The sequence below is a fragment of the Calonectris borealis genome, chromosome 5, assembly GCF_964195595.1.
Source record: "Calonectris borealis chromosome 5, bCalBor7.hap1.2, whole genome shotgun sequence".
Lineage (NCBI taxonomy): Eukaryota > Metazoa > Chordata > Aves > Procellariiformes > Procellariidae > Calonectris > Calonectris borealis.
The window spans coordinates 45755929-45783395 of record NC_134316.1 but is presented as its reverse complement, the minus strand read 5'-3'; the positions used below and the strand labels follow the sequence as shown (position 1 = coordinate 45783395).

Genomic DNA, 27467 nt, shown 5'->3' with positions numbered 1-27467 from the left:
ATATGCCAGGCCAGGACTACTTTCCCAATACCACAGGACGAATCAGACACCTCACTCAAAATCCCAACTTTAGTCAATGGCAAATTGCCTCTGCTTCAGAAGAAAATAAATTATGCACCAAAATGAGAAAAAAAAAATAAATATTCCCTTCCGATCTCTACAGGATACCAATGGTAGCCCTGAAGAACATAATTTGTAAAATTGGAAATTTTATGACAAATAACAATCAAATATTTTCTTGGCTGCTTTATCCTCTTTCTCAGAGATTTCTGTTATTCCAGTACCAAGAAATCTCACATGCTCATTTTTAATTTTCTGACTCCAGGATCAACCTTATCATCTTACACAGTCTTTTTACATAAATATATAAAACATCATCTTGAACCACTGAGTTTCTTTGTCCCCATTACTGATTTTGTAAGACTAGACCTCACCCTCTGATTTTCAAACAAGATTTGTTATTAAGTTTATCGCTCAGATTTATTTATTTTCAGTTGTTTCTCTCCCATATACGCCCTCAAACCCAATAAAGACTATTCTTATTTCTTCCTAGGCTTTACTTGCAGAATTCTTTCATTCTCCTTTAAGAAGGCAAGTTCAACTTCAGCATAATCACACTAACAGTTCTTTCTTTTCCAAATGACTCGATCTTTTCTGACTGTGACTGTGATCAGAGGTATATACCGTCCTAAATGCAAAACAACTAATGCTTTGTTAGCTGGTCCTAACAATCTTTTTTAAAAGCTAGAAACCAGCTGATGTGTCTTCGAATCATGTTACTCTCACAAAGCCACATCATCTGAGAAGGAAACAGATCAGGATCTGGCTCATACAACAACAATCTACCTCTGATTACCAATCTAGTTATACCAGGAGTTCTTGTCAGCGCTCCAGTATGTGAATTTGCAATTTTTTTTTTAATTAAACTTAAATCATTTTCTATTACTCCAAACACATAAATCATCCTCTACTACTAAGTGTGATAATCCTGCCTTCTCTAGTATTAGCAATTTCAGAAGCACACAGACCAGGTTTTTAGCGAAGTCACTTGCTTATTTCAGTGCTGGCTCTACGGTTTCAAGTAGCTGGCAGAGAAGTGGCTGGACCTATGTTAGGGAAAATATTACAAGAAAAGAATCGATTTAAACAACAAAACCGCTTAAAACAAACAAACAACAAAATCAGCTAAAATGTTACACTGAATGTTTTTTCATGTTTGGTAAAGAAAAACAAATGAAAAATTATTGCTTCTGTAAGCCAAGTGAAGCTCAGAACATGCGTTTTCCAGTTTTAAGACAAGAGGGAATGTGGTTTTCTAATGGAGAAGCAGTTATGTAGCTGAAAAAATGAACTTCATTTCTCTTATACCCATCAATCCATCCACCTGGTATCATTGTTAGTTGCTGATACTAAGCAAGTTTCCTTAAACAAACATGGAAATAAAGAACATCCCAGGGGAACAGAGTGAAAGATAATCTTTTTAATATATATACATTAAGAAAAGAGAGATATATACATAAAAAATTATCTGTAGATATTATATATATTTTTATATATATTATATACTTTTTAAAATGTTCTTTTTTTTTTCAGTTTAAGATTCCTTACTGCTAAGAGCTAAAGAAAAGCTGGAATATACTCAAATCCATAATATGCAAGGATCAAAGCCAAATCATCTAACTTCTACTGCACACAGAAGAAAGGCTCTCAATAGCAAATTTTTGTGAAGTGCACAAGATTCTTACTGCAGTTCAATTTTGTAGAGAAGGTTCCCCTTTGACTACCACAGGTTTGAGAAGGACATACAATTGTTCAATGAAATTCTACTTTAATCAAACACGATACAGATTTGGAAGCATTATTCCTCAAAGTTCCTCAAAACAAGCCTAGAAGACAGAGATTTCCTGACACTTGTTTTTCCTTATCAGATAGGACTTTGCCACTTTGACCTTGTTCTAAGAGTACACCATTTTTAATGGTACAAATAATAATCAGGAGCAAAATTCAGTATCATTAAGTGCTCATCCTTAGCGGAAGAAAATACAAAACAGTTGCTGTAAGATATAAAGTCCCTTCATGATATTGAAATTTTCCACACATAATGGTTTCTCAAGGCATAAATCAAGAACAGTCTATAAAACTGATACAGTACACAGAACAGTAAAAAATCCACTGATTTCTTTCATTGGACATATTAAGGGGCCAAACTAAGAATTAAGTTATTAAATAACATCCCAAATATAAACACATTTTTAACCTATTCACTTGCTAGGAGTAGGTCATCCAGAATGTAATAAACCAATGTGACACTGTGCACCTCTCAAGTTCTTTCCTGCTCCCCTCCTTCAAGACACACTGGCCAAAACACTTGACTCATTTTTCCCTTTTATTTAAAAAATACATGACCCTAGCTGACACATCCCAATATTCCCAGAAGACAGGTCACTATTGTTCAGTGCCCCCAGCCCTACATTTTTCACTTTACAAAGTTTCATGTATGCTACAGTGACATTGCTAATACACTACACACTTGCACGCGTAGTGCAAATTTGGGAAAACACTGCAAGCACTGGACCTCTCTTAGTGCTCTCAAATCCAGGAAAACATATGTTATGTTTCTTTTCCCCAGAGGCCCACTTCTTCTCAGCCATGTGAAGTGCCATCTGTGCTTCCCAGCCTGGCAAGCTAAAAATCTGCTGTCATTCATATCACCAGTGAGCAAATTAAAGGCAAAGACTGTCCTCTTTAATAAAATAACAAGACTTACAAATGGCAATCAAGACCACAGCTCCAAAGTGATGAATGGCAAGCATGGTTAGTTAAAGGGTCATAGGGAGGCAAAGGTGGCAAACAGTAGACTATCTTCAGAGCTTCCTTGATCTCTGTAAACTAATGCAAAAACTATGGGGAATAAAACAAGAGTAACTGGAAATCTCAGAAAGTAAACAAAAATATGACTCAACTGACACAACACATTTAGTAGAATACTATGTAAAGTTAGAGGGCATACTTGGCTCAGGAAGGACAGATATAGATGGTAGAGCAGGAAATCTTGCCTTGAACATCTAAGGTTTGTATACTTGTTCTGAGATCCAGAATGCAACAGAAGCCAAACACTCCACGTAACATTAAAATGAGAAAGCTACAACGAGAAGGAAAGTGTAGATCTCCTATAAATTACCAAACAGGAAAATTTAAGTGGATGAGGCTTTGGAGGGACTGTTGAGAGAGGTCGTTTGTTTCTTTTTGGTTCTTTTGGTTTGGTTTGGTTTTCTAGATAGCGAGCAGAGTCATTCAAAGCACAAGATTTAATATTAACGATTCACAGGATAGGCCTTTCAAGAAGCAGATCATAGATATAACTGAGCTAACCTCTAGCTGGTAACTGGCTTGACTATTGGCTTTACGAAAGTTAACCTAAAAGGTTACATCAATACACTAATGCCTGAAACTTTCCCAGACGCTGAAATGCAAACCATCATGTTAGAACAAGTCCTGAAATACTTTTGATAAAGGCCAACTGCACTCTTCCAACCTCTGGGAACTGAGGGTTATCACACGGTTGGGAAAACTTCCAAATGGTACTGCGCATGCACCTACCTGTTCTGATGGCTGAGAGATTAACAGAAAGGACAACTCTCGATCCATGCCAGCTGTCCTCAATACCAGGCAATGGCCCACTTTATTAGTGTTGATGCAGCCAAAAGGGATTCGAAATCAAACCAGCTTAAGAAAACAAAAACTAAGTGCAGATAAAGTCTGGAAGAGTACACAAAACTAAGAAAAAGGGAAAGTAGTAACCATCTTTAGAAATTTAACCAAAAGAATGAGGAAATTTAGAGGCAAGGAAATCACACAGAGAGAACGCTCTCTCTAGACACAAGCTACTGAAAGAAAAGATTGAAAAAAGCTGTCAGGAAAGCCCAATTAAGAAAGTTGTTAAGTGAGAATACAGACAACATGAAGAAGAAATAAAGGCTGAAATGCTGGCAAAACCTGTTCTCTTGAAATAAGGTCAAGAAACTCAGTAAGAAACAAACCTGTGTTTGAATTTGAGGAAGGAAATTCTTTGTGCAGTACAGCCTCATGATTATTTGTTATGGGTTACAGTAATTAGTTCAAAAGAGAAAGCCTATCCTATCAAAAGACAAGGCTATGAATACAATGTTCGACAGTCCCAGCAAAAAAAAAGTAAGATCTAAATCAGCAAGCTTCACAGAAGAAGACGGACATGCATGTCACAGAAAAACAATTGTGATGTTGAAAACACAACAAAAAAAACATGGCTGTAAGTCAAAAAAGATCTATTTGTTTCTATTTCATATTTATATAAAAAAGCTAGAGGACCTTGCTATTAATTATGAGGGATTATTTTAAACTGTGGGATTTAATTCAGCCTATCAAACTTCAGATATAAAGGAGATAGACTTTTTAAAAAATTTAAAAATATACACCTTACTACCTACTACAAATACCAGCTACCCCTACAAATACCATTCCTCAGTCTTTTAGAGTCAGAGAAATTTATATTTAAAGAGAAGTGAACACACAAGAGAAATACCAACACCAACAGAACTACTAAGAATCCTTTATGTATGTATCGAAACAATTTATGTAGTAGCAGGTTAAAAGAAAGAAACAGCATCTTCTATTGTGCCTTAGATGCCTATCCTGTTCCTTCCTCTTTCTTTTTTTTTCTTCCTTCTTAAAAAGATAAGTTCTTCAAACCTGCCCACAGTGAGCACACAGTTTGATATTGCTATGGAAATTATGCTAGGAATTCATACATAATTTCACCTTTCATTTTAAGTTTTTCAATCAAGAACCAAATAAAAATCATAGCATTTTATTCCAAAGTCTATCGTCAAACAGCTTGAGTGACTCTGCTTTTATTAACTGATTGGTCAAATAGCAGTGAGGTGACATTAACAAGACTGTGGCCAACTTCACTGCTGTGATTCAGAACCATAGCAGCAGCTGTGCAGATTTCAAAGATGGTATCAATTTCATACTGCTGCCATTGCTGCTCCGTGGGAAGGCTATGAACAGATGCAAGCAGCGTTCAGCATCCAGGAAGCTGAGAAAAAAGGAAGACACAACACCGCTTCCCTCGAGGCGAGACAGTGCTGCAGCTTCATGTTTATCAGACATAGGCTAATCAAAGGTAGATCTTCAAACAAATGTCAAGATGACTATCAAAGCTGAGATTCTAGCAATTAAGATCAAAGAAGTGGTCAGGAATTTTCAAAATGAAAAATCTTTTTGAAATTTGTCTGTTAGGTGGCTGATGGTGCCTGATAATGAGGGAAGCTGAAAATTTGTAATGAATGTAATTCCATTAGCATGAACATTACACAAAAATATATGCAATTTATATATTTCAGTACACCAGAAAATGCCTTTGAAACTATTCCTCGATACTACACACCAAGCTTTATAAAGCCTAAATGTTAGGGCAAAAACATGTATTAATACTATGGTACATTTCATTTCAGAGAAGTTTCAGGTCTTTTAAGTTGCTCATATTTGAATAATCTTTGGCACATCTTTTCCTTGAGCGTGCTTCACCACAGACAGACTAAAATAGTGTGATATTAAGAAGAGACTATTGCTAATATATGCACAAAGTGGTTCTGTTATTTTCCTATCTCCCACTTTCACTCTCCATTAGGCAATCTTGCATACCTCTCTTATTCCTCTGATGCTTAATTTATGAAGGGAATTTTTAGAAAATTATACATATGTCTTCCCTACTTAGGGATAAAAAGCAAATATCATTTTTAAAGTTACATGTTGAGTTTAATCAAGCTGAATTTCATCTTTTTATCTCTTTCAGTCTATAATGTACGAAAGAAAGCAAACAGACTCACCAAAATTAATTTACTGTGGGTTAAAGGCTCCACAATTGAGAATTCTTCATTCATTCCCAAAACAAGTATATATTGGTATAATTCAGGTTTCCCTACACTGTCCAATAACTGTGGTACAAGCTACCCTATGTGACCAGTATTAGATATAAACTAGTATAATTATATAGTATTGTATATAAGTATATCTATATATGTATAATATATTTATGTATAATCTATACTGTATGTATAAGCTAGTTTTCATACAGCAAAGAACTTCATAAATTACACCAAGCATCACTTCTGTTTTCCTTCATAACAACAGCTTCACTTAGCCATAGATCATCCTTCCGCACAGCAGTCAGGAGGTGCTGACAGACGCCATGCAAAGAAGACACGGCAGTACTCAAACACTAAGGGATATGGAACCATGAAATTGGGTTTTCTGCTAAATCCTGACGCCAATAAGAGGACAGTAGGAAAGGAAAAGGCTGTATATGGAAGAACTCCAGGAAGCATGAAAGAAAAAACATTGAGATGTAATTTTAAGCCTCATGTAAAAGCACATTTTGTAGTACCTTTCACTATATGCATAGTTTTACAGAGATACAGTTTGACATCAGTGCTGTCCATCATTAAACTCATTAGAGAACCTACTGCATAAAGGACAAACTTGTCACTATGCTTCATACATCTCCATCAGGAAACAGAAAGTCTAAAGCTGAAAAAGAGCAAGATAGAAGATAGCGGAGAAACAAAATGTTTCGTGAGGCTCAAACTGCATCTTCAAGAACTGATGACTCTTCCTTCCAAATACCTTTTCTCCACACACTACACATGCTGACTGAGTAACTGTCACCAATTACACATATGTAATAGAATCATAGAGTCATAGAATCATTAAGGTTGGAAAAGACCTCTGAGATCATCGAGTCCAACCATCAACCCAACACCACCATGCCCACTAAACCATGTCCCTAAGCGCCTCATCTACACGTCTTTTAAATACTTCCAGGCATGGGGACTCCACCACTTCCCTGGGCAGCCTGTTCCAAGGCTTGACCACTCTTTCAGTAAAGAAATTTTTCTTAATGTCCAATCTAAACCTCCCTTGGTGCAACTTGAGGCCACTTCCCCTTGTCCTATCGCTTGTTACTTGGGAAAAGAGACCAACACCCACCTCGCTACAACCTCCTTTCAGGTAGTTGTAGAGCACGATGAGGTCTCCCCTCAGCCTCCTCTCCTCCAGGCTAAACAACCCCAGTTCCCTCAGCCGCTCCTCCTAAGACTTGTGCTCCAGACCCTTCACCAGCTTCGTTGCCCTCCTCTGGACACGCTCCAGCACCTCCATGTCCTTCTTGTAGTGAGGGGCCTAAAACTGAACACAGTATTCGAGGTGCAGCCTCACCAGTGCCGAGTACAGGGACATGATCACTTCCCTAGTCCTGCTGCCCACGCTATTTCTGATACAGGCCAGGATGCTGTTGGCCTTCTTGGCCACCTGGGCACACTGCCGGCTCATGTTCAGCTGGCTGTCAATCAGCACCCCCAGGTCCTTTTCTGCCAGGCAGCCTTCCAGCCACTCTTCCCAAGCCTCTAGCGTCGCATGGGGTTGTTGTAACCCAAGTGCAGGACCCGGTACTTGGCATTGTTGAACCTCATACAGTTGGCCTCAGCCCATCGATCCAGCCTGTCCAGGTCCCTCTGCAGAGCCTTCCTACCCTCGAGCAGATCAAGACTCCCACCCAACTTGGTGTCATCTGCAAACTTACTGAGGGAGCACTCAATCCCCTCATCCAGATCATTGATAAAGATATTAAACAAGACTGGCCCCAAAACTGAGCCCTGGGGAACACCGCTCATGACCGGCCGCCAACTGGATTTAACTCCGTTCACCACAACTCTCTAGGCTCAGCCGTCATAAGTGCAGCTTAGGGGAGACAGGCAATCGTATAAATGCCATTAGAAATCACAGTTGGAAAGACAATATTCCATTTCAGTTTACCACATTCCAGCAGAAACTTCTCACACTGATATATGTGCTACTAATACACCACAAAAAGTATTTACACTGATTATTCTTAAATACCATCACACTGTGGTGGGGGGGGGGAGGGGGGAAGGCATAATGTTAGTACATACTAACTGTGCACACCTGGGACTATCCACCTTCAAAATAACGGCAGGTCTTCACAGAGCACATCCAAACACAGCTGAAGAATTCTCAGATGGGAATCCACACTTCACAGCACTTTCTTCTCTATAATCACATTTGACCTAACATATAAATAAAGAAATGCATAATCTAAGGGCTCTGAACTCTAGGTATCCTTCAACACCAGCTGATGGCAGTTGATAAACACCACACTGATGCAACATTTTCAAGCAACAACCAAGAAAAGAACTGTCTGAAGGAGCTTCCGTTCCAAAGCACTTATGATTTCAAAAAGCACAGTTAAAGTTATCACTTTTTTCGATAAGATATGTCTAAGACAGATAAAGAAATAATCAATCTCCTTGCGGTTGCTTCTGCCAGGGAAGGTAAGAAGTTTAAGCAACAACACTACTACACATTTGTAAGAGACTTCAGGAGAAAAGCCACTAATAAAGGTTATCAATCTAAAGATTCCCTGTTTGTTTATGACTTTGAAGAGCACTTGAATAACAGAAATGGCACAGATAAACATTAAGTACACAAGCAGTTCTTTACTGTCCTAGAAGTCAGATCAATGGAAACCCCCTCAATAAACAAAAAACTGTACTGGCTAAATATGTTTGACTTGCAGGTGCCACTGAATTACACCCACTATTTACAAACTTCTTAGCAGAAAATCTTCATGAACTCCCAGGATGCATCTTTGCTGTCTACCACGGTGTGAGCATATTGCAACATTTCACATCGGTTTCATGAGAAAATATATTTAAATAAACATTTAAAGACTGTGAAAAAGTGTTTACATCAGCTATATAAACACTAAGAAAGTCAGAGGAAGGCTGTTCAGAATCTGTATGCACTTTTGAGATAGCACTCTGAAATGCACAAGCTACAATTCTGCTTACTACTCTTCACATTTATTTTCAAAAATAACCATGTAATTGATACAGTGGTTAACATTTCTGATGGGACACTAAACCGTATCTCCATCTACTAGCTCAGATATTTAGAAACATAAAAAATTAGTCATATAGATCTACAAAAACAAAAAGCCGTCAAGATTAATCACTTATTTTCCCAAACAATCTGTAGCAAAACGCATTCAAAATATCATATGGATGCCTTAACCAACATGGCACAACTTGACAATGCTGGAAAATCTTTACTACATTGTATGATAGCCAATTTTATGCTTGTCTTCTAAAATACATAATTCTTTCACAAGTCTCTACTTTAAGGAGAGGGCGCTCTGCCTGAGAAAGCAGGATGTTACTTAACCAAAAGCAAACCTGGAATCTGCCAGGTCAAAGTCCTACAGAAGGGATCCCCAAAGTTAACAAACCAGTAAATATACGTTATATTAAAGGATCAGTTTGGGGGGGAAAAAAGAGAAAAAAATACACGTCACATCAACAAAAACTGCAGATAAAAAGGATTTATATTTAATCTTTTCCAAATGACAACTGATGTCAACTTGACATAAAAAGTTGGATAAAAGGGTATCTTACTGACAGGCGAAACTTAAAATATTGAGTTGCCTAAATTACTGTCCAGAGGGAACAGTATCCTTAAGTACTGAGTGCAAGTTAATTTCAACAATTCAGCATAAACCCACAGGCACTTAACCTGAGAATTCAGTTAAAACTCCCTCAAGTAAAAATACAGAAAACACTGCAATTATGTCTTCAGGTAAACTAATGAGACATCCTCATTTAAAAAATTAATTTCAGTCACTCTATTCTACCTGAACAAGATGACATCATCACTGTAGAAATGCTGTACTGCTAGCTACCCGTTCCCTACTTATTGCAAAGCTGTCACTAGCTCTTGAACAATTCACTTGGCTATAGCCAATAGGTCTAATCTAGCATAAAAATTCCTTCACAGTTATTACAATTGATCACAAAAGCATAGGAAAATCAAGTCCTATTACATGTTAATGTATTTATCAAACATTATTTCAACAAGAGCTAACCATAATTGCAAAAATTGCCAACCAATAATCAGAATTCTGTTATACATTCAGACCTTCAGCAATTACGTGCCTCAGGCATTTCGACTAATAGTTTTATGCTTCCTCTGTCTTCATAACCCATTTAACCCTTTCTCAAGTCTATTGCTTTCCATCCAGCATCTGACATAACGTGAAGAACATCATACATCCTCAGATTCTTTCCATAAATTAAAAAAAAAAAAAAAAAAAGCAAGGCTAGGACAGAGACAGGACAATGGAAAGAAGCTGATAGGTATCAGAAGATCATTCAATTAAATACAGAATCATTCCTAGTGCTTATGCAATAAATAACAAAATGCTTGTAGAAAGCATAACTCAGACCCAGGAAGCCATTTTGCAATTAAGATCCATACACAGCTTAAACTCTAGTGACCTGCACGCTCATGAGATGAGTAGTCTCAATATTGGTTTTGGCACAACTCTATCTTTTTGGAATCCAGTCTCAACTACAGGGAAAACTGTCCAATGCTAACAGAAGAGCATCCTCCCTTGAGAAAACAAACATCAAACCACAACATTGCAATGAATCACAGAATGGGTGAGGTTGGAAGGGACCTCTGGAGGTCATCTTGTTCAACCCCCTGCTCAAGCATGGCCACCTAGAGCCAGTTGACCAAAAACATGTCCAGACGGCTTTTGAGTGTCTCCAAAAATGGTGACTCCACAACCTGTCTGAACAACCTGTGCTAGTGCTTGGTCACCTTCACAGTAAAAAAGTGTTTCCATATGCTCAGACAGAACCTGTGTTTCCATTTGTGCCCACTGCCTCTTGCCCTGTCACTGGGCACTACTGAAAAGAGCCTGGCTGTGTCCTCTTTGTACCCTCCCATATTGATCCTGACTGAGAGACAGTTGCACGTTTAGGAGTTAGTGATCCACATAACAGTTAACCTGAGTGGGCACAGGCCTGTGCTGTGCTGCAGCTGCAAGTTAAACTCTGCCAGCTAATTGTAACAGAGGAGCCTGCAAGCAGTTCCCCATCAGTACTGGTGATTACGCCACCTGTGTGGTCTTGCCTTTATCTTAAAGTGCAGCAAGAATTTCTCAGAAGAACATCCTTTAGGAATAGAGTTGTTTTCTTGAGAGTGAAATATGTAATAGCTCAAATGACCAAAAGGGAGAGCTTCTCTCCACAGACAGGATCTGCTCTGCTCTGCACAGCGCACCAGGGGAAAATCCATCCGGGCTCTGTCTGGTGCTGCAGAAACCTGGCATGCCCAGCCCCTGGAGGGATGCAAGATTTACTCACTATCTATATTTCTCTTCTTAGTTTGCTTTATTAAAGTAGTTATCTTATTAAACCATTTGTGGTCGAGCCTTTCTTACTGAGATCTAGAAAGTACACTGCACTGTCCCTCTCTTACCTCACCCCCACTCCAGTACCTCCCTTCAGGTATTTATATACATTGATAAGATTCCCCTGAGCTTTCTCTTCTCTAGGCTAAACAGTCCTCAACTCTCTCAGTCTTTCCCCATAAGAGAGATGCTCCAGCTCCTTCATCATCTTTGTGGCTCTTTGCTGGACTCTCTGCAGTATGTTCATGTCTCTCGTGCACTGAGGAGCCCAGAACTGGACGCAGTACTCCAGGTGTGGCCGCACCAGTGCTGGGCAGAAGGGAAGGGTCACCTCTCTCAAACTGCTGGCAAAACTCCTCCCAGTGCAGCCCAGGATACTGTTAGGCTTTTTAGCCGCAAAGGCACAACCCTATGGCATATCAGCCACTCCTCCCAGTTGGTGTCACCAGCAAACTTGCTGAGGGTGCACTACATCCCCACCATCCAAGTGATTAACGAAGATGTTAAACAGGACTGGACCCAGTATTGACCGCTGGAGTACACTGCTAGTTACTGGCCTCCAACTAGACTTCGTGCCACTGATTGCCACCCTCTGGACCCAGCCATCAAGCCAGTTTTCAATCCGCCTCACTATCTGCTCCTCCAGCCCACGCTTCATCAGTTTCTCCACGACAATCTTATGGGAGATAGTGTGAAAAGCCTTACTGAAGTCTAGACAGACAATATCCACTGCTCTCCCCTTGTCTACCAAGCCAGTCACTTCATTACAGAAGGTTATCAAAGTTGGTCAAGCATGATTTCCCCTTGGTGAATCCATGCTGACCTCTCCTGATTACTTTCTTGTCCTTCATGTGACTGGAAATGGTTTCCAGGTTAGTTGTTCTATCACCTTCCCTGGGATCAAGGTGAGGTTGACCGGCCTGTAGTTCTCTGTGTCCTCCTTCTTGCCCTTCTTTAAGATATAGGTGACGTTTGCTTTCCTCCAGTCCTTAGGCACTTCTCCCAATTGCCATGATCATTCAGAGATTATTGAGAGTGGCCTCAAAATGGTTGACCCTCCATATACTGTGTAGATATAGCCAAGAAAATAACTTACATAAGGAAAGAAAGAGAGCAGGTTGCCAAAACACAAAAAAAATGCCTTTACAAAAGGGCAGTGGACTCAGGTATCCCCACAATACAGAGCATTTTCTGGGAAAAATGGAATGAGTGTTCCCTGCTTAAATATCAGAACTGTAGAATGAGAGAGACAGACAAACCCTCAAAGTAAGACCAATGAGAAAAATTTGCCACACAGCAAAAAAAAAAGAATTTGTTTGAGTTTTGTTTGCGTACAGGGAATCAACTGTAACTGTGAACAGACTGACACTGGAGACATGCATCTGGCTAACCAATCCTCTTAGGTAGACATACAAATCTGACAGTTCCCCTTCTATACTTGTGAAGAATGAGCAAGCCCACCCTAAACAGCCAGAGCATTCAAATAGTGAACCTGAGATCGATACAGTTGGAATAGTAGACGTACCCACAATCTACATAAGAAAATGTGCCATGAAAGGCAGAGTCCTGGAAGTCCTAACTGAAAATACAGTTGGTCACAAAATTGTAACTGCCTCTGCAAAGCAGGGACAGCAGGATCTTATCTCTTGTAGGACTTTAGAAAACAGTGGACTTGGAAGTAAGCAAAAATCAATGTTCTGTAAAACGGTATCTCAAACTCATTCTGCAGACAGTCTAGGACCAAAACGTCTCTGGCTAAGAGATACCGGCATATCCTGTTACATCTCAAGACATGGTTTTATGACCCTACTGTCAGATTTCAGTACTTGGGATATTTCCTATTCTTGGCGCAATAGCTTGAAGCAACTCGGGGTATACCAGAGACGTGTGTTCAGCATGCCTGAGGATAAACTGCAAGCAAGTGATTTTGCGCACACACATAGAAGGTCTGAAGGGCAATCAACTGAAGAGAGACAATGTTCTCTCAGCACTTCGGTAGACACAGAATCTACAGAATTATTATCTATCATTACCTATGCATGACACTGCGATATGTTGTACAGGAAAATCAAACAAGCATTTTAAATTATGCTGAACTCTCTGTATCTTATATGTACGCCTAGCTCCTCCAGAGACCAACATTTCTTTGCTCTAGGTTGTACTGAATCCCTCACCCTGTAAGAGCACTACCCATTGTAACCAGATGGAAAAAAAGGATAAAAGGGCTTTCTCACATGCATTCCAAGGATGCATGCCACCAAAGGAAAAAAATTACATCAGAAGAAACCATCAACAACCTGCTAAGGGACAGCATCCCCTGCTCCATAGGAAGTACACAAAGCACACTCACATCTGCAGAGTTTGAAGATGTTGTCATAGGGTGTACTGTAAGCTGTCATATTAGCCAAATTGCCATCCATCTTTACAGCCTGGCAGGGCAAACTTAAGAGTATTGATACCTAGTCCAGCACCACCTCACTGAAGTTAAAAGACAACAAAAGTTGCAGAGAGAATGTCTAGCAGTTCAACCCAAAATCCAGAGTGCTGAATAGGCATCTGCAATGAAGAACAACTCAAGGAGAACATTTTTCAATGCCATTGTGTCCTAAACAGTGGGCCACATCAGGAAAAATGTGTAATTCATACTGACCTAACTGCTCTAACTTGAGAACACCCCAAGCAATGGACAGATCAAAAAGTAAGATGTTGTACTATTTAAAAAAAAAATCCCAGCAGAACTGTGAGACAGACATATTTAATGAACAGAAATGTGAAGACATGCATCCAAAAGATTGCAGACTGTGAGCAAGTCTTTCCAAATCTTTTAAAAAGCTAAAAAACACAGACCACAGAAAAAGGAAGTGCAGAGACTATCTAAGCATACCAAGCATGGCACAGTACCACAAAGGTGTCTCAGTGGAACCAAACCATCAGTAGGTGAAACAAATTTTTTTTTTTTAATATTTTTCTTCTGTGAATTCAAACCTTGCTCTGAATAAGGAACAAATACTTGCCTAGGCAGCTGAGAAAAACTAAAGACATAATGTGCCCTGCCATGAATGGTCTTATACAACTTGGGGTGGGAGAAAAACAGGAGAGAGGGAGAGAAGAGATCATCAACACACTATACACACTGCAACAGCAAAAACTGTTCAGTCTCAAGTATAGAATCATCTAATGTGTGAATATCCGTGCTGATTGGAGGAAGCAACTGGAGGAAGTTGCTTAGCAAACACCCAAAAAGAGACAAGATGTCAGCGAAGTACAGCATATCAGAAACCTGTATACATGTTTCAGGGATATTACATATTTTATTGTCATAAATAGAGCCACGGAGCTAAAGACAAAGGTTCCAGGCAATCTGAAAGCTCACATTTTGAAACAGGTCACTTGGTCAACGGAAATCTTTTTATAGGCAAAGAGTTTGAAGAAGAAATTTATGTAACTGAATACAATAATAATTTAAAGAATTCTTTTTTTTTCAAAATAAGTTTTATGAACTGTTCAATAAACAGCATGTCAGAGAAATACTTACTTTAATATTTATTACACACATGCACATAAACACCTCCAAAAAAAAAAACAATCCAAAAAGCTTGACAAATGTATTTGTACCCATACAAATCAGACTTACCATTAAAAGTTATTGTGACACTGTGCAAGTTCTAACCAAATTACGGTGAAGTTCAACATAAGTAATTTAATAAAGATAAACATTGGGATGTTGTTGGAACAGAATTCTTGCTGTTCTTTTATAAAACCTTTTCGAAGAGCAATGCTTTGAAGAAAGAGTTTAACACACAGCAAGTCAGAATTAACTTCCATAAGATATTCACAGCAATGTTCCACAAGCTTCTAAAAACAGTCTTTACCTTGCAGAATTAATAATGTCATGGTGATATGCATTGCTATTAACTGTCTCACAAAAGAAACTCGCTAATATTACAGAAAATTATTCACCTTACCACTATAATGTTATGAAGCAAACATATAATGAAAGCAGACTCCTAAAAAGCATTTACATTCAGAATTAATATCGCTACCATAAAGCAACTGTAGCAGCACAAACTTCACCAAATTCTAGAATGACCAATACCTGAAGTGTTTCCTTTTATTTTGAATGTATTATACCTGAAAATATATGATGTAAGTTATGCTTTATTAATATCTAATATTTGAAGGAACTAAGTAAAAAAGTTGATTCACTGGAAACTACGCTTTGCTACAGAAATCACCACTTGTCTTAGGGAGGATCCCTAAAAACTACAGGTTAGCAAATACAAATAAAGGGGCAGAAACCTCAGAAAAGGGTCATTCAAAAATTTCGTCATGTAGCATCTCATACTTGAATAACAAAAATAAAAAATAAATTAAAAAAAAAAATTCCCAGTCTGTCATTTAACAGTAGCTCTTTGCTACAGGCAACTCTTCTGATTTGAAGACTTGTAGCCAAAAGTCTTCAAAACAGTTACTGGGTTCCTCGTACCTTACGACTGCTTCTCCTCCTTTATTTGTTCCCCATCCCCATCCTGAAAATGTGGAGGGGGAAGGAGGGAGAGGAGAAAAGAACAGGAAGAAACAATAATCATGTGAGGGAACTAGTATGTCATGTATTTGGGGGGGAAAAAAAAATAAGAATTGATTGCAACTGATTTAACAGAGAGTCAGAAAAACACCACCTTGAAATGATGCATTATGAGCTACATAATATCAATTTACATACATATCATGACAAATGACCCAGAAAGATCACCTCTTTTTAAGGCTGCCAGATATTTCCTTGTAGAAGATTCATTTTTCAGATTCTTTAAGTTGCCAAAGGCTTTCCAAGATGACCCATTCTGTGCCAGGTGTCTGTGTCAAAGCCAAGCAACTTCAGTGTTTTCACTGTACGCAAAATATATTTTTTCCCCTTTCCATGGAAAGCTACAGAAAAATACACTTTTGCCCCATTACAAAAGGCTATTTTTTCTTTAAAAAATCTAATCACTTGCGTGCTTTGAGCTCCACATGCATCTTCCTAAGAGACAGCAAAATGCATATCCTGACACACAAATTATGCTTTTGTCAAGCTCACTGTAACATTACAGTTATTGATTTTGTTTTGATATGTTATACCCGAGTCACCTACACATTCTGTCTGTACTGACTGCATTCCAGTATAAGGCTTCTGGGAGCTAAGTATCCAGCAGTTGTCGACTCATAGGATAATATAGGTTGGAAGGGACCTCCAGATGTCCCTAGTCCAACCTCCTGCTCAAAGTCAACTATGAGATCAGACCAGGTTGCTCAGCTTTATCCATTTGGGTCTTGAAAACCTCTAAGACGGAGGCTACACAGCTTCTCTGGGCAACCTCTTCCACAGCTTGACTACGTTCATGAAGAGAAAGTTTTTCCTTATATCCAGTCTGAACCTTCTTTGTTTCAATTTACAACCACTGCCTCGTGTCCTCCCACCACACGCCTCGGTAAAGAGCATGACTCCATCTTCTCAGTGATCTCCTCAAAGACACCAGCAGGTTGTTGTTAGATCCCCCTGAAGCCACCTCTTCTCCAGGTGAACAAACCCAGCTCTCAGCCTCTCCTCACAGGGCAAGTGCTCCAGCTCCCTAACCATCTTGGTAGCCCTCCCAAAACCAGGACACGAATTCACTTCTGTTTATCGATGTCTTTCCTGTATTGAGGGTCCCAAAACTGGGTGCGGTACTGTAGATGTGGTCTAATGAGCACCAAGTAGAGAAGGATAATCACCTCCCTCCACCTATGTTCCTGTTAATACAGCCCAGGATGTTGTTGCCCTTCTTTTCTGCAGGGGCATGCTGCTGCTGGCCCATGGTCAGAGTGCTGTCCACCAGGACCCCAGCTTTCTCCAGTGGAGCTGCTTTCCAGCCAGTCACTCCCCAGCCCATTATCACTGCAAGGTGCTCTTCCTTCCCAGGTGCAGGCCTTTGCATTTGTCCTTGAATTTCATAAGGCTCCAGATGGGCCTTATATTCACAGCGCCAAAGTCCCTCTGAATGGCAGCCCCATCCTCATGCATATCAACTTGGTGTCATCTGCAAGCACAAAGAGCACATTCTATCGCCTTCTCGGGACAAACCCCTGCAGTACCCCACTTGTTACCAACCTCCCTATATGACACATTAACCACCACTTTCTGAGTCCATCCATCCAACCAGTCTTTTACTCATCTAGTTCTCCATCCACTCAGACTGTAATGTCCAAATCTGGATACAAGAATATTGTTGGAGACAGAGTTGAAAGCCTTGCTAAAGTCAAGGTAAATGAAATCCACTGTTCTTCCCTCACCCAAAAATTCAGCCATTTTACAATAGAAGGCAATCAGGCTAGTCTTGCATGATTTACCTTTGATAAATCCATGCCAATCACTTCCTCCTTCTTGTGCCCAGAAATGTGTTCCAAGCACACCCATGTTCTTATTTTCCCAGGGACGAAAAGGAAGCTAGCCAGCTTTGTAGCTCCTTGGGCTGTCTTTTGGCCTTTTTTGAAAGGTGCAACATATGCCCTTCTCCAGTCATCGGTAAGGTCTCCTGATATCCAAGATGTTTCTGAGATGATGGGGACGGACCTCACTGTGACTCTGGCCAGCTCTATCAACATGGTCAGACACAGTCCATTTGGCCACATCGACCTGTACGATTCGAGTTCTCTCAATAATCCCTGCTCAATCTTCATCCACTGCTGGTAGCTACTCTCCTCAAAACCTGCACCTAAGCACAGAGGCCTGGGAGACCTTGTTAGTGAAGAAAACCACTAAGGAAAAGAGGGCATTGCTTACCTCAGCCTTATCCATGTCCACTGTCACTAAATGACACATCACATTCAGAATGAAGCCCGTATTTTTCTTGTCCAGCTTTTTACTACTAAAGTACTAGAAGAAACTCTTCTTGCTGCCCTTGACCTCCCTTGCAAGTGTCATCCCCAGGTGAGCATTGGCTCTCTTGATGTCATCCATATATACCAGGACAATGTTTCTAAATTTCTCCTCTGTAGCCTGTCCCAGCTTCCACTGCTTGTATATCCCATTTTTGCACTGGAGCTCAGACATGAGTTCCCTATTAAGCCAAGCTCATCTCTCGATAGGCCTGCTTGTTCTCCTGAGTATCAGGATGGACCACTGGCATCTAAATCGCTTCTCAGTGATATCCTGCTGGACCCAGCAAGCATGAAGAGGTAAGCTATCCACGTGAACAAAGGGGTGGAAAAGAGGGGTACCAACAGGACTTGACTGAAGAAAGAACTGGAATGCGGGAAAAAGCTGATACAGTTGACACGGTGAACAGAATCTTGAATTCGGGATAGAGACCAAGTCTGAGATGGGTGAGAAGACTGGTAGAAAAGAAAAAACAAATTCAGATGAGAGACCAGCTAGGCAGGAAGACCAGAATGAAGGACAACACTGAAGTTGGAAAACTTCAGAACATAGAACAGGAGCCAGTGGAAATGCAAAACATAAAGAGGACAGATCCTAGCCATGATAGAGAAACCGGATGTGAAGCTGAGGATAGTGGACAGAAGCCTGAGACCAGCAGACAGGAGTGCGAATAGCTGGACAGGATTCAAACAGTGAAAGAACACTGGGATAAACAATTTATTACTTAGAATCTCCCTACACAGCAGTTCTGAATCTCAGATAAGAAGCCCTTTAGTAAGAAACAAACTGTTTACATGGGGAAAATAGGATTGTGATAAAAATTTCAGAATAGAGCAAAAAAGATTGGAACAGGAAGATATTGAAGTAAATATCATAGAAGGAATAAGCAGAAAAATCAGCATGCACCAGAACATGCTCTTTCCCAGAACCTGGACTGGAACCCAAGATTCCAGAGTTTCGTCACTACTTTGAAACACTTAAAAATCTCAGAAAACCATTCACAGGCCATATCGTTTGGACCACAGATGAACTACAAATTACTAGTATCACATTCTCTACTAGCTCAAGTGGCAGAAGTCTCATGGCAAAATACATAAATTCCAGCCTTTCTAAAGACTTATATGCTATAACGCAATCCGACATGATAGAAGGTTTCCTCCTGTCCATCAGGGCTGCTTTTTTTAATCTATCATGTTGATTCTGTTTATGTGCAAAGAATTTTTTTTTTAAAACAGATAAGTACCAAAAACCTAACCCTCAGTTTAAAAAAAAATAAATTATAGTCACATCACAAAAATTAAAGATTATTTGATCTTGTTCTCTGTGCCTTTGTGTGCAAGGTACTCTTGCTGTTATTACTGAACAAGATGTTATTTAATTTTTTTTTAATGACACTATATAATATAAGGATCTTGCATATGCACTGCAAATGTTGGCAAGTGTGCTGTTAATAGGATAGGTATTGCAGGAAAAGAGAGGGAATTTAATATTGTCCTGGAGAATTTTATTTTTTTCTTGTTCCTTGCAAGCAAATCATCTTAAAAAAAAAAGACAAAACTTTCAAGGGGCAATCCACTCTTCATCAAAATTTTGGACTTAGTATCTTGGGGTTAATGTTGCAGCAGATCTAAGTATTTATATTTGCAGTCTAAATCAACAGACACCATACTACAACTCAAGCAGTGAGGTCTTTTCTAGGATATGCATTCATGGATCCCTGTTAAGGGATCTATAAAAAATAACGAAGAAAACCCAGGTTATTGTTAGTAAATTACATAGGGAGACAGATCTTTATGAGAAAACATTTTAGAACACGCAAATCATTAAAACACTGATAGATTATTTTGAAAAATCATATCATAAAGGCCCTAAATTGGATATTCAACACAAAGGGACACTTAACACATCTCCAGAGACTTCTGTGTTATTACACATATTACTACTGAAACATGCAGGCACTAGAGACTAAAGGTAATGAAACAGCAAAAGAGGAAATTAAGAAGGTACAGTATGAACAGCAATAACAAATAGTGAGGCCACACATTATTCAATACCAAGAAAAAAGATTCAATATTGCTCACTGAACACAATCTATGCCATTCTGTGCTATATATTGAAAGAAACAGTGTAGGGAAAAGTGTAACATTCAACCATATATTTACAGGCCAAATTACAGTTCTTACAAGAATCCCTCATTCTGGCATTTCATGATTTATATAGAGAGTTTGATCTTGCAACTTCAAAGTTCTTTGAAGATAGTTTTTGTTGCTTAATAGCAAAACATACATGTGATTTCCCTAAAAAACACACACATCACTTCACTTGCAGATTATATTCATCATATAAAAGAGATGCATATTAATGCAATCATACATAGCATGCATCATCTACATTTGTTTTTCTTATTGTCTTAGAAGCATACTCTATGACCAAACAGCAAGCTTTTGAATGAATCTAGAAAAAAATTAAGTCACATTTTGCTTTGACACTAGCTCCCCCTCCAGACCAGCCTAAGATTATAGTAATTACTTTTTATTTTAAATTCTGACTCTGCCACAAGATTTAAATACTCAAGTCCAAGTCTTCTTCATCTTTATCCCCTTAAATGTCAATGAACAGACTGATCAGATAATGTATATGTAAAATTATCGGGGTTTTTTTTTTTACTGTACATAAATTCCAAGGCTGGGAAAATCATTTGGTTCAGAACACATCTGACAGATAAAGCAGCAATTCTACAGCTACAGAGAGACAGCAAGGGACCAAAAATACAATTTTTCAGATTAATCCTACAAATAGTCTGCAATATTTGAAATATATAAACATTCCATTATACAATGAAGCCTCTGTTTGCAGTCCCAATAAAATGATCATAAACCACAGATGCCAAAACAAAAGGAACCCCTATGTGGTTTAGTGCTACCTCTACTAATTCACTTAAGGTGAATTAGCTCAATTTCTACTCCAGCAAGTATAGCTAACATTTTTTTCTTGTTCTAATATTAGCTAGAAATAAGATCTTTTTAGTTGCTTAGTTAATGAAACTGCCAAAATTTTAAACAAATGAAGACACAACACTAAAAGAGAAAGAAAGCTACAACTTCCAATCTGACCCTCTGTATTTCCCAGCTGCCAAATGTCCTGGCAGCTCATCACTAAAAGAGTGAATTTGCATGATTCAATACTCCAGGTTGATTCCTAACCTTCCCTCATTATTGAGCTGCTTGCTCAGAAAATATGAATAATTAATTGTACTTTCAACACTGAAAAAAGGTTGTCTCATTATGTGCTGTTGGGAAAATATGCAAACTTTACAATACGCTAGTTTGCCAGTTTAAGATATATATACATATGAAACCCTTACAAGTATCAATAAAAATTTGGCAGTAAGCATACCTGTAATAACCAGAGAAACAGACGTTACTGGAAATACATCAAAGCATAGTCACCAACTCCTAATAACTAGCTTTCTTTAATAATGGAAGGAATTGTAACAGAGCCTTCTGTAAAACCACCCCAAGCAGCACAGGCAATGTTGGCCATTTATTTGCTTTTGCAGTTCAGACTTTTCTAAAGTTTTTGATAATTTACAGTGGAGAATGACTTAGAAAAATAAAAAATATTAATACTATAAAATAAAAAAACCTTTTCATGCTTAAACATGAAGTATTTACTCCATTAGCTTTCAGTTAATGCCTAGACATTAAAATACTGCATTTTGGGGTAGAGGGAGTACACGTATATGTATGTGTATAAATGTACGTGTGTATACTGAAACACACACGTTTCAGCTGACGTGTATGTCTCAGTATACACACACACACAAAAAAGGCGCTAAGCGCTAATACAAGATCACAGACAAAGTGAAGAATGTTCTGAACACATGGTGGTTTTCCACATCCACGTACCCACAGCATGCGGATTACAGTGTACCATGTGTGCGTTGAGGACACAAGGACAGCAGTTATTGCCCCAAGGAACTTACAGTCTTTCAGCAAGCAATTTTTCAGCTGATGGCTATGCCCATAGGCTTTTTGGTACAACCCGCACCACGGCATTATAGTTTCTACCTATTCTTGTACCCTCAATCATGAGCTTCTGAAAGCAGAGGGTCACAGCCTGGTCTTTGGAGAGCATCTAGAACACAGTGGGTACACACTCGCACACACATGTGAAAGACCTGAGCATACATTAAGCACAAACTTGACTAGAAGAAAAATCGCCAGAGCCTTATCAGTAACAGAATCCAAGACCAAAGCAGTTAAATGAGCCGAAATACGGTAAAGGTCGCCGTGGGGAAAGCCCCAGGCAACAACCGATGGCTCCGCACCCTTGTAAGACAAGCACTTCCTCGAGCTACCAGGCGGCCCTAGAGCGTAAGGTCCCTCCATAAAGCTCACGTTTCCCGTGTATTGCTCCCTGCCAAAACCAGGCGTCCCCTCGGGCGGCCGCAGTTCCTGGGACAAGGAAAGTTGGAGGCCGCCCCCCGCGCCCTGCGGCCGCGGCGCACGGGACGGACGGCAGCAGAGCTGGGCTTCCCCGCCGCCCGCGCCGCTCCCCGGGGCAACGCCGCCGCCCGGGGCTCGCACGCACCTCCCTCCTGGGCCCGGCCCGGCCTCGCTGCCGACGGTGATGCCCCAGCCGCCCGCCAAGCCCCGGCCTCCCCTTCCCCCGCCGGGCGCTGGGCCCCCGCCGCGCTCTCCGGCGGCTTCAGGCCCCAGCAGCGCGCCTCAGGTGAGGGAGCCCACGGGGACCCCGGCACACGGCGGGGGACCGGCCCCTTCCCCGCCGCCACCACCCCAGCAGCGGCGGCGGTTGCTGAGCAGCACCGGAGTCGCAACAGCGGCGGCGCCAGGCCCGGGGGAGGGATGGGGAGCACTGGCTGGAGCAGCCCGGTCTCGCCTCGGTACCCGCTTCCCCGCCGCCGCGGCTCCCGCTCAGCCCCCGCATCCCCTTACCCGAGTGCCGGCGCCGCTGGCGGGGCCCGCGCTGCCGTCGCCGAGGGTGCCGGGCGCGGGGAGACGCCGGGGCGAGCGGAGGGGAGGGGAGGGCGGGGGGACACCGCGGTGAGGAGACGGAAGCAGGAACCCGCCGCCGCTTAACGGAGCCGCCGGCGGACTGAGGAGACGGAGCGCGAGACACGGACGGCGCGCGCGCCGAGGGCGGGGAGCGCCGCGCGAGCAGCTGACAGCGAGGAGCGGCGTACGCCGGGCAGCGCGCGGCGAGAGCAGCCGACAGCGCGCGCGCGCCCCCGCGAGCGCACTAGGAAGAGCGCCGCCGCGGGCGCGCGCCTGCCGGGGGAAGGCAGCCTATGAGCGCGCGAGTCGGGCGCCTGATGCTGCTGGAGTGCTCTCGTCATGGAGCGCTGGGGCGCGCGGCGCGCATGCGCGTCCGGGGACAGCCCCCCCCCCCCCGCCCCTCGGCCCCCCCGCCCTCAGCTGCGGTCCCCCACCCTCAACGGCCTGGCGGGAGCGGCCGCCCGCGGCGGGGGGCGGCATCCCCCCCTCTCTGCGCGGCGGGGGCCGCGGGCACGGGGCGGGAGAGCTCGCCGCGCCGCGCCGCTCTTTCCCTGCCGGGCGCGGGGCCGCAGGGCGGCAGCGAGGGCTCGCGGCGGGGGCGGGGGGGGGGCGGCGGCGGCGCCCGCTTAACGCTGTGGTCCCTCTTCCTGCGAGGGAGTTCCGAGGAGCTGAGGCGCTGGGAGGGGGGTGCAGGGCAGTCCTTTAGCTCAGGCCCTGCGGGGAGGCATCCCTCCCCCCGGGTCGGCTTTAGCGCCCGGGCAGCGGTGCCGTGTCGGCGGGCAGGGCCGGCCGCAGCCGCCGGTCAGAGGAGCTGGCGGGCGCGGCCCCGAGCCCCTGGCGGGGCTGGTGTCTGCAACGGGCAGATCCCCGCCTGCAGTGCTGTGGCGTCTTGGCCGAGGAAGAAGCTCGGTGTGGTTTGTTTGATTTTTTTTTTTTTATGTGGTGATCCCTACAAAGGAGAGAAATCTCACAAGATTTTGGGATAAGAGAGTGAAGGAAATGCTCTATGCCTGCTGGCTGAGAGCAGGACCTGGGGAGGCCTGCTCTGTCTGAACACCCCTGGCTAGTCTGACTGCCACTTCAGCACGTATGACTTGTTCTGCTTCTGTGGCTTATCAAAATGCTTCCTGAAAATGCACTTAACCACAGGTGAACTCGGGTAGACGCAGAATTTCAGAGCATTTAATGTAACTGTAATTTCCTAAGCGTTCACATGGGAAGGCTATACACATTTCCAAAGTTTGTAACATGCGCTGGGAACGTTTCAGTGTTCTTGGGCGATGAAATGGTGGAGATGGGAAGGTAGCGTGCAGTGGGAATCACAGTAGGAGTATGTTTCAGTATCCTGTGATTTGTGTAAAAGCCAGAGCTGGTACGGATGGATTTTCTGTAGCTATCGCATCCTTCTTAGACCCCCTCCCAGTCTCAGGAGAGCTGTCCTGCATATCGGTGCTCTGTCGTGTATTTGTTCACACTTGTCTTCTCTGGCTTGTTCCACAAGCCCTCTTCTTTTTTTTTTTTCTTTTCCCCCCTTCCCCCCCAGAACTAGTAAACATTTGCAAATGTGCTTATAAGGTCTACGGAAGTGTCTCTTGGCTTTTCTCCTTTGACTTCATATGTTATGGGTCAGCTGCCTGCTAACACGGAGCTTGGGCCACAGCTGCTGCAAGCATTGTCTGGGGGACAGAAAGAAGAATTATAATATTCTGTGCCCATAGCAACCTTCCAGGGAGATCTGGAAATGCAAAAATAATGAATGTATCTGTTTTCCCTAAGGTTTTAATTCCTAACTGACAACACTAGAGATTAGTTTAGAAATTGAAATCGTAAGCAGATAGCCAATGGCTGTAAAGTATTGAGTTGCTGCTGCTAGCCCCTATTACTGTGATAGTTGTTATTATAATAATTACCAAGAATTGTATTGCGGTCATGCCTACAAACTTAGTCAAGGATTTGGATTCCAAAACCTCATTGGGTTAGGTACAATGTTTACACAGGTAAAAGAACAAAACAGCTGTTGTTTCAAAAGAGCTTAAAGACATTTTCCATTTGTGATATAAATCCACTACTGAACTATTGCTAAGGCATGCGTAAGAAAAAAGTAAGAAAAACTACATTATCATTAATAGCCTTAAACTTGCTATCCTACTATCCCTTCACAGGAAAAAAAAAAACAACAACCCAAAACAGTAACAAACAAATCAAAAACATTTGAAAAGTCTAAATATATGCAAAAAGGCCCAAAGTGCGTGCAGTGCAGGTAAGGGAAGGAAGCCCCCATCCCTGGAGAAATTCAAGGTCAGGCTGGACAGGGCTCTGAGCACCCTGATCTAGTTGAAGATGTCCCTGCCCACGGCAGGGGGGTTGGACTAGATGACCTTTAAAGGTCCCTGCCAACCCAAACTATTCTATGATTCTGAACTGCATCAGGATGATCCAGAAACTAAGCACAGCTTTCCAAATGACACGTTTAACTGCATGTTGCGTTTGCTTGGAGGATGTCACCTGAAGAAAGATTCTGAAAGACAATAAAATTGTCCGGGGAGACATCTGAAAACTGAAGAGCTTCTTCTGATAGATCTTCCCTGTCTAGTGGGAAAATACTGTTTTATAGACATAAATCTGGCTACTAACCCATAAAACATTAGGGTACCTTCAATGCAAACAGTTCTGAGAGACAATGTCCGCAAACTGGACAAAAATCAGGGCTAAAATAAATGGGCTATTTCATTAATACACTTGTGGTGATTTCAGTTGTACTTACTATGGTGTGAAATTAAATGCATTTCAAGTGATTGCTTAATGCAATGAGGATACTACTGGTACTTTATTTGCTTTCAAGTCCATGATATTCTGTGCTATAGGCATATTATCTTAAACCAAAGAAAACTATATAGTACTAGGATTGACCCAGTATCCACTGGAGATACCAGTGAATGAGATGTGATCAACCTGCACATAACTTGTACAGTTATGAGTTATTTTTATTTGTATTCTAGTTCTAACCGTGCTATAGCAGCTGCTGCTATCAGCCTTTATTTTGAGGAATTGGTGACCTGAGCAGTGCTAAGCCATGACATAATGGGAGAAAGAAAATTAAATGACTAGTGAGAGAGATGAAAAGCTACTGAGGGAAGCGCTCTTACAGAGCGCTAACTTTTTACAAATGCTAAATGCAGCAGGTACGTACATTTCCCAAACCAGACTAAAAGACCAGTAGCTAAATTCTTTTTCACCACAAAAAGCTCATTGTTAAGTGTAGAACTTCACCTGTGACTCCAACAAGAACTCCTTCGTCAGGTGACCAGGGTCAGGGCCTTGGTTTTGTGGATGCTCCGAAATCCTTGAGAAGGGAAATTTACACTAGAACATGGGACACTGTTTCACTCCTATGGTTAGGAAACAAATTATGTTAAAAAATTCTGCAGTTTTAAGGTGGAGGCTTCTAGTTCTAGTTGTCCAATGTAGATTTTCTAGTGCTTAATCTCACAACCCTAATGAATCGCTTTTAACTGATACAGACGCAAAATCTGCTGGAGTCAGGTAATTCTTTCCATTTGGCAAGAAAGTGGTAGCACTTTTACATAGCAGGTGGAATCTCAGCAGGGCAACTCTAGTTTCACTTTGATGAGACATCCTGCCACCTGTCTCGGAAGTTACTCTGAGTAGCAGCTTGAGTTAAAATGAAATGTAAAGAGGTTTTAACTTTGTCCCCCAAATACATGAACACGTGCTGGAGTCCACATTTAACCCTCACAGGATACAAAATTCTACTTTTGTGAACTGTCTCTTTCTTTATGCCATGTCAGCTGTCTCCTCTTCTTCACTAGCTCCAGACCCCAGTGTCATAAAGCAGTCTTACTGGATACCACCAACGCCTATAAAAATACCTGACTTCTTAAGTCCTTATCCCTTTGAGTTGTATAATGGCCTCAAAAACTTTAGAAGCAAATTCAGTTTTTAGCTATAATAGTAGTAGAAGTAAGTTTGAAAGGAAGAATCACTAGAGCTGGAAAATTTAAAAAAATACTTCTGAAATTGATTTGGGGATTTTTATCAAGCATCAATTTTGGTTTTTAGTTACCTTAGGTTTTCTGAACACTTTTTATTCACTGCAGTATAACTGTACCTTGCAAATAGTTGACTTATAAAGATGTCCAGTTCTACAGGTGACACCAGAGTTAAACCACACACTCATCTGAATTCCTCCATATGCAGCTCGGGGGTGCAAACTGGCTTA

General features: G+C 41.5%; 1 protein-coding gene across 1 annotated transcript in view; it reads right to left on the bottom strand.

The window, feature by feature from the left end:
• The window catches only part of FUT8 (fucosyltransferase 8), a 135461-nt gene extending 111988 nt beyond the window's left edge, over positions 1–23473 (bottom strand). Inside the window, exon 1 of the mRNA XM_075152280.1 lies at positions 23168–23473. The gene's annotated coding sequence lies outside the window, so the exon portion shown is untranslated. The remainder of the gene's footprint in view (positions 1–23167) is intronic.
• Between the last annotated feature and the right edge of the window lie 3994 nt (positions 23474–27467).